This window comes from Equus przewalskii, chromosome 2 (genome assembly GCF_037783145.1).
Source record: "Equus przewalskii isolate Varuska chromosome 2, EquPr2, whole genome shotgun sequence".
Taxonomy (NCBI): domain Eukaryota; kingdom Metazoa; phylum Chordata; class Mammalia; order Perissodactyla; family Equidae; genus Equus; species Equus przewalskii.
In genome coordinates this window covers 54,686,021-54,694,744 of record NC_091832.1, presented here as the reverse complement: position 1 = coordinate 54,694,744, position 8,724 = coordinate 54,686,021, and the positions used below count along the sequence as shown (strand labels likewise).

Sequence of the window (8,724 nt, the reverse complement as noted above, 5' to 3'; positions counted from 1 at the left end):
GCAACCATTCAGCGGCCAGGCCAGGCCCAGACCCAGGCCTCCTGCCACCCAGGGTCAAGGGTGTGGTTGGCGATGGATTCTTTGAGAGGCCAAAGCAGCCTCTCCGGATGGGCCATAGGACATTTGTGTTGTCCCTCAGCTATCTCAGCCTCTGCCGCTCTTCTGTCAGCCTCCAAAAACGGGGCATGAAAATAGATTTGTTCAAGTGGTAACCCACAGATTCCAAGCCTTAGCACCTTTTTAAATGAGCAAGTGACACAGTGCCAGGCAAGACGCAACCTCTGCAAATGAATTAATTAGACTTTCAAAAAGAGCAAGCAGCCTTGCCATGGTGTTTTATTACACAGTTTTCTAAGTGGTAATTGAAAAAGAAGCACTTGATTTTAAATCCCCTCCCCGAGGTGTTAATTGTGTCAGGGAGGGACTGTGGAGACAGAGAACCCCATGTAAAATGAATTGTTCTGTTGCTCAGGACTTGCTGGGTCCACAGGCCCTTATACTCGTTTTGGGAAATGGAAAGGGAAAGAGCAGGACACCAAGTGGCAGTTTGGCTTTGGGATCTCCAGCCCTTGCTGTAACAGAGAAATTTAAAGTGAACTCTGTTGGTGATCTGCTTCAAAGTCCTACGCATCATAGGGTTAATATGAATCAAATTTGAGGAAAACGCTGAACGTGATCTGGGAATTGTCTTCCGTGTATCCTGTCACCTCTCTCCCACTTCTCCTCCTTCTCTCTTTCCTTCCATCAAGGAAATTTAGTCTTTGGGCTGCTATTCAACTTAGTGCCATTCAAGTCCCTTAAGACTTGCTGAGTAGCTGCGATGCATCAGGTGTTGGAGATCCACAAAGGGGAATACGATATTCCGTCCTCATAGAAGATGTAATAAGGGCAAGACAGTTATGTGTCATGGGAATGAGAGATCCATGGCCCCAACGGTGGGAAAAACGAGGAAGTACAGTGTCTGTGACAGACCACGGAGGGTGGAAGATTTATCCAGGATGCCAATGGTACACACAAAGTTAGGAGACAAGTTGGAGTTGAAAAGTATTAAGAAATCATCTAGTCAAATCCCTTTAGCAGTGCAGAAGCTCTCCTGGATACTCAGGATTTCAAACTAGTAAGATCAGTAAGACTGTGGGTTCTGGAGCCAGAGTGATACTTTGAATCATGGCTCCACCATGTGACTTTCTGTGTCTCAGTGTCCTCATCGGTAAAATGGGGATGACGATAATATTCACCTCTTAAGTTTTTCATGAGAACTAAATAAGTTCCTATGTGTAAAGCACTCATAATGGAGGGCGGAAATGGGAACTGCTACCTATGCACGTGTTTGCTTCTGAGTGGCTGGTGGACTTGTACAACCTTGCAGATGACAGAAGGATGCAGAGACACTTGCAGGGACCTGTAAGGGGTGAGAAAGACTGCGGTGGCCACAAATAGGACCAAGGCACGCAGACGCACCACACACGCGCATGCGCTCACGCAAAGCCCAGACAACAAACCCGCTCCTTACCCAACCCACTTTTGTGGAAGGGGAGGAGAAGGAGCTGTATCAGTTGAGTATTTACACCAAAGACACTGAGGAAAAAATCTGGAAGGGCCTGTATTTATCTGAAAGTAATTAGGTTAAGGTTTTGCGAAAGACACAGGAGAGAGCTTAAGAGCTAAGTTCAGCTCAATTTCAGAGAAGAAGGTTCCATTTTGCACAAGTGAGTTTGTGACTATGAATTTCATACCCACGAATCAGATCAACGAGAGTAGCCCGTGACCGGCTGGCTGCTTTCCTGCTTTCTGTTTCCCCAGCTGCTTCCTCTGGTCAGTGATGTTGCAGCTCCTGCCTCGACTGCTCCCCAGAAGCCCCACCTTGAGAATCACAGAGTAAACCCAGCACCTCCTCACCCAGCCTAGGTCAGCAACGGCCCCGTGTGACACACGGGAATGATGGTCTTTAAGTCTCAGATGCCTCATGAATAAAGTGCCATGACTGTGCCAAACCTGACTGAAGAATGGGGACCGGAATCAGTTGACCTTTCCTAGGGATTAGAGCCTCACCTTCTTGTAGGTTTTTGTGACGCATAAGTGAGGTGATGCATGTGAGGTGCAGAGTAGGTGCTCAGGAAAACAATATTATATTCTTGTAATTATTATTTTATTCGTTTGGTTCTAAACTCTCTGACGTTTTGAAATGCACGCACAGATGTGTATGTATGAGGGCACCTGTATGCAAATGAATGCATATTTGTATACAACTTAGGAAGGCTCAGGGGGCTTGCTGGAAGGTATTCCCTAATGAAATGGATGCACTAAACAGAAGAAACACCTGGGAAGGTTTTTAAATCGTGTCATCTAGGGGACTCCACCAAAATCAGAATTCCTGGAGAGGGGCCCAAACATCCGAAATTTTTTAAACTCTCAGGTGATCCCAACATGCTGACAAGTTTAGGAGCCAGTGCTGTAGTTTAGACCCTTGCTTCTCCAAGTGTGATGTGGGACAGGAAGTCAGCATCTCCTGGGAGCTGCTTGTTAAAAGGCAGAATCTTGGGCATCACCCCAGAGCTGGTGAATCAGAATCTGCATTAGAACAAGATCCCCACCTCTTAGGTTTTTGTGAGGATTAAATGAGTCCAAGCATGTCAAGGACTGCTTGTAGAAGTGCCAACCTGGGAATCAGGAGCTCCACCTCACCGGCTATAAAAGCCTTGACAATCCCTGGGCCTCAGTTTCCTCTCTGGTAAAATAAGATGTTGGGCTAGACAGTCTCAGCCCTAGTCTCTGATCAGCATGTGAGTGGAGGCGTGTGGCCTCCCGCCCACTACAGCTCCTGATGATCCGTGGTCCCCCTCCCTCCTCAGCTGGGATCCCGAGGGTGTCCTGCTGGGGAGTCCAACCCAGGAGCGACTGAATATGGCAAGAGCTAAAAATTAATTCCCTTCAAATCAATAATTTGCAATTAAACACAGAAGACACTAAAGCCAAGGGAGGCAGGCTTCTGGAAAGAGGACAGCTGAGCACTTCCAGCTTTTGGAAACTGGGGGGGTTTGGAGTGGGGGAGCCCAACCCGTTCCAAGCAAACAAATGAACATTCGGCTCCATTGTTTCTGAGGAAGCAAGCACAGGGACTTAAGTGGTACTTGAGGGGTGAAAAAAAAAATCAAGAGCTTGTATCAGCAGGACTCAATGCCAGGAGCTAATTTACTTTCCGCAGCGCTCTCTGCTTATACACTTCCCGTGGCTCGGTGCCCCACTCTACCACGCTGGGGCTCTCCGAAGCCTTTAGAACAGGGCTTCACAGTTTGCTGGCTGCAGGCAGCACCCAGCTCATGAGAGAACTGGAAGCCTGCCTGGGGCCCCTCCCCATCCTCAGCAGCAAGTGTCAGACTGGACTGGGTGAGTGCCAGGCGGGCAGTGCCAACAGGGAGCACAGACGCGATAAAAGCAGGCAGCTTCATGGAGCCGGGATTGAATGATGGTTGATGTTACACAGTGATAGCTGCAATCCGAGGCTGGGAGCCATCCCATGGGTCTCCAGAGACGTGCAGGGATATGCTGAAATTCTCGAAACAAAATGGAAATGTGCTTCATTTTCAAGTAAATGCATGCCATGCAGCACTGGGGGTGAGGGAGGGAAAAACAGAGCGTAAAGAAGGACAGCTCTGAAAAGACAGGAAATTCAATGGATAGAGTGTAAAATAAAACACAGGTCTTTCGAGTTTCCCCAAAACCACAGTAAAATAAGGAAGGGAATACCATTTTTTTCTTTCACGAGGGTTAACAAGTAACTTACTTACAAGCCGTTAATAAGTCAAAGCTGTACTCCTTGCCCAGAAGGACAAGGAAAAGAGTAACATTTCTTGAGGGGCCACTATGTGCCAGGTTTAGGGCTTCACAACAGCATCTCATCTAGTCTGCACAACACCATTTGGAAACAGATTTTAGTGTTATCCTCCTTTCACTTCGGAGGAAATTTCCCAGGGTTGATTTTCAATACAAAATATGAGTTGAGCCTCACTCTATGTCAAGCACTCATCTAAAACATGAAGAAAGATATAAAAAATTATAAGACGTCCTGATTTATAATGTAGTCAGGAAAGGAAAATTTACAAAGCAAAAGGTGACGTAATCTGGTAGGTGTTATGTGCCAAATGGGCAGTGAAGAAACAAAGAGCTGTATGAGTATGAAGGGAAACATCACTCAGGGCTTCAGCAACAGGAGGAAACACATAGGTTAGTGCTGAGGGAGTCATGAAAGAAAATATGATTTGAAGGGTGAAGAGGAAAGCTGGAACAAAGGTACAGAAACGAGAAACAGTAGATTGGATCTGTTAGATGGTGTGAAGACCATTCACCATTTATTTTTCTTTGAAGATATTTTGATAATCCAGATTTTAAAAGGTCAGCACTGTAAAGTTATTGTTCAAATCTTTTTTACCCCTAAAGGTATGCTAATCCTAGAATATAGTAAGGAACTATAACTATTTGGTCATTCAACAATTATTTGCTTGCTTGCTTTGGGCCAAGCACCCCAAGCACATCTACTGGCTTGGCACGTTGTAAGAGCTCAGCCTCCTGCAAAAAACATGGTACCAGATTCCAGTCTCTTAATAGGTGACATGGAACTGTGGACTAGGACACCTACCCAACTATAACTACTTTAGAGTTTAGGTGTGTGCTGGCGCTCTTCTCCTAAGGGTAGAGCAAGGGCCACGGGGAAGGTTCCAGGCATCTCATGCTAGTCAACTGGAGTTATTTTTATTAGCATCCATGGAGATCCAGATGCACCATGACTAACCTTTACATACTGGCCAAACCCAAGGTCATTGTCATAAGAGGAAAGAAGAGTTACTAGGCAGAAACCAAACCACTCTACAGTAGAAGTTTTGCATCTCCCTTCCTTAAAGGGAAGAAGGGGAGGCTGGTTAAGCCCTCTCTATTTTATAAGGCGAGACACTCCACCTCCAAGGAGAAATCCTGATCTGGATTGTTTAAATTATAGAACATTCTATTGGACCATTGTTCTACCAGGTGGAGCATCTAATGGAACAAAAGGTCACAGTGCACTTGCATGTGGTATCTTAATACCAATGTAGCAGTGAAGTGAGGTGTCCAAGTTCAAAGTTCATGCATCTCTTCTTCTCTCACTTCCTTTCTCTAAGCTGGAGTGGTAAGAATGCCTGAGCGGCAGCTCTCACCTTCTATTTTCTCTTCCCATTGGATTCTCATTCCGCCTCTCTCTCTCTCTCTCTCATAGGCTAAGCCTTTGGGAGGGTAGCATAGGCCAATTCCACTCTTATCACTGAGGTGCTTACTCTCTTTGGTTCCTTTTTCTGGGAGTCTGACCTGTTGTTCCACTGCATAAAATGCAAGACACATACTTGGACGTCAAAAGAAAAATAGAGGAGTTCACAAAACCTATTTATCTTTGAGACTACGTTGCCCTGTCTGATACAGAAGAAATGACCTGTGGAGATTCAGCCCAATTACTGGAGTCCTACATCAGGGTTTGGGGGGAGACACTCAGCAGAAATAGTCCTCCATTGCCTTACTTTGTGCACCTCCCCACTTGTGGAAGACTTCCTGAGAAGGAGAACTGTCTAGACCAAACAGAATTCAAATATTTCTGCATACCGTAGGCAAACACAATGGTAATGGCTTCCTAACACCACCCCTGAATTAGACTCAGCCTCCATGAATGACAACACTCACCTGAAATAATTAACTCCCTGGGATTCAATGCAAATTGGGGGTTCTATGCAAATTCTCCCTTCCCTCTTCACACCGCTCTTCTGTGACTAAAATACACGACACACACACAGCCCAGCTCCACACAAATTAGATTGAGACGTTTTCTGGAAAAACAATCCATGGTTCTGTTTCCATGGAAGCAATCGCATGTCCCCAGTGGCAGCAAATGGCAGGCAGACGGCGGTAAGGGAGCTCACAGTGCCGCGGTGGGGCTTCTCCCTCCCCGCCAAGTCAAGCAGAATGCACTGCAGGAAAGTGGGAGGCAGAATTGAGCTTCACCAGAAAAACCAAACCTCAAGGGACGCAGTGAACCCCAGCTGTGCCCCCTCTTTTGGGGCACATGTACATCTGGGCATTCTGGGCACGGCTCCAGCCAATCAGCCAGGCTGATCCTCCCACAGCTTTTCACAAAAGGCTGCTCACTCAGAGCAGATGGCGGAGCCTAAACCAAGATGGAGGCCGCCCAGGGGGCTGGGGCTGAGACAACATCCGTTGCTCTATGCAAATACTCCTTCTCACCACCTCTTGTAGGTAGCCTCCTCTCGCTTCTCCCAGCTTCTAAAGCAAGTATCCCAAAATGTGGCCCAGTGTACTACAAGTGGTACACAAGATGATTTGAGATTGGGCATGGATGAACATTATTTTAAAATTTTAAGAGTTACATATTTATAGTAGCATATATTAGAAAAGAAAACATACAAAAACTATGATCTCATGGATATTATTTAGCATTAAAATAAGGTTGGTATTTAAATAAAATATGAGTCAATTCTAAGGAATTACTAAGTAAACAATAGGGTAGATATTTCATAGATATGACCAAAAAAATATGAAAATTATATGTCAGTAAATAAAGTTTGGGAAATCTGAGTTAAAGGAAAGATTCCAACATCTTCTCTCAAGACTGGATAACTTTCCAAGCAGGAGGAAAGAATTCTTGATGTGACAGGGTACAAACTGGGGGCCCACGAGACAAATTCTCCACTGGAGCCAATCAAGGTATTGGGACTTTCCTTCACCTTTCTTAAATTGTATGCAATGCTGCTGCCCCTGCTGAGATTCCCGAGAGCAATGTCACATAGGATGCTTAGCTCACTGAGTTCTATTTAATACTGACCAGGATCCTGCCTTGTGTCATTTTCCCTGGCCAGCTACATGGGACAATATAGAAGGCCAGTCCATTGAAGGGCCTCTTTGTTTTCCCACTTAGAACCATTATCCTGGAGCCAGCTCGAAGCAGCTGGCAATCTGCTGCTTTCCCCTCAGCCTTACCCTGGCTTTTTCTGAGCTTTTAAGACTCAAATATAGCTTCTAAAAAGAAGACATCTCCAGCCCCAAAATGAACTTCTCAAGATCTCACCAATCCAAGATGTTGTCACAAAGGAAAAAATAAAACTAGAAGGGAAGTAGAAGTTTCTAATCCTCTCCCCTAACTCCACTCTTTTCCCAGAACCCGTGAAGCTTCTGGAGAAAAAGTGAAGACCTGGACCATTGGGTCCCCATTGTAAGGTAGTAACAATAATAACAACAAACATAATGATGATAATTGTGATTTATTGAATCTATCTAGATTCATTACAACTCTATGAGGTATCGCTAGTCTTATTTTATAGATCACCATTCTAAGACTCAGAGAGGTTAAGTAATTTGGCTAATGAGTGGCAGGGCTAGGACTCAAACCTAAGTCTATCTGACTCCAAATCTTGTTCTATTTCATGGACTCAGCTGCCTCCCTTTCATGGTCTTCCTCAGACTCCATTGTGTCCTTTTGTGCCTGTCCAGACCCCTCCCTACTTCCTCTGTGCGTGTAGTCAGAGGAGGTCCCTAGAGATCCCATCAATCTGAACCCCTGTAAAAGGCCGTTTCCTCATAACACACCCTGAACATCTGTGAAAACAATTTCTCCTCAAGCCTACAACTGAACCTCATAATAAAAACTCACCCTCCAATATAGACTTAAAAAAACCATCCTGATGGCATTTTAACTACTGGAGGGACTTAGGAATGTCTATTTCCTAGTTATTCTGGGAAGATGCTTGCCCCTTGCCTCTTTGGGATAGGGCTATCTATGAGACACCAGGAGTTTCTTTTCCCACTGGGAAGATTCTGTTGGTCTTCAGCTGTACAGACTAAAATATGGTGCTGTAACATTCCCCCAGTATCAGGCACTTGAGTTTATTTTTCACTCTATGTCGGCTCTAGGTTCAGGTGATTCTCCAGGCAGCTAGCCTCCAGGTGCTGACTTAGCATTCAGGCAGCTTCCATCTACAGCCCTCTCTTCCAAGATTGCCAAGGCAGTGGAAGAGGGAATGACGAGAACCGTACACTCATATTGCACCGTCCAAAACAAGTCATATAGCCATAGCTAATTCAAGGGGATGAGAACGGACAGTCTTCCCACATTCCAAGAAGGAGAGGAGAATCAGAAACATGGGGGAGAAGCACTGTTCATCTTCCATAGCACTCATAGGCATTCTTATCCACAAGTGCAGGAAGAAGTAGCATTGTCAACAAGAAGGCTCAGTGGAAAGAGCACTGGACCAGGAGTCAGGACACTTGGGTTTGAGGCTCTTCTCAACCATGTCTTAGCTATGTGGCCTTATGGAAGTCACTTGGCCTCACTGATGCTCAGTTTGCTCATCAATGTAATGAGGAGAATGCCAGCTCAGTCAACCTCACAGGGGTTTTATTGTGGTAGTTAATTTAAAGATTGGCACCTGAGCTAACATCTGTTGCCAATCTTCTTTTTATTTTCCTTCTTCTTCTCCCCGATGCCCCCCAGTACATAGTTGTATATCCAAGTTGCAGGTCCTTCTGGTTGTGTTATGTGGGATGCCACCTCAGCGTGGCCTGATGAGTGGTGCCATGTCCACACCCAGGGTCCGAACCAGCAAAACCCCGGGCCGCCAAAGCGGAGCACACAAATTTAACCACTCAGCCGTGGGCCAGTCCCCATGGTGGTTAATTTAAACTAGGCAATGA

General features: G+C 45.6%; 1 long non-coding RNA gene across 1 annotated transcript; it reads right to left on the bottom strand.

Annotated features, from left to right (window-relative positions):
- Positions 1–3,166: 3,166 nt before the first annotated feature.
- Positions 3,167–5,840, bottom strand: LOC139081440 (uncharacterized). Its single transcript, XR_011536558.1, has 2 exons — positions 5,704–5,840; positions 3,167–3,554 (listed from the first exon to the last, which is right to left on the bottom strand). It is a non-coding gene; the product is annotated as an uncharacterized lncRNA (long non-coding RNA).
- Between the last annotated feature and the right edge of the window lie 2,884 nt (positions 5,841–8,724).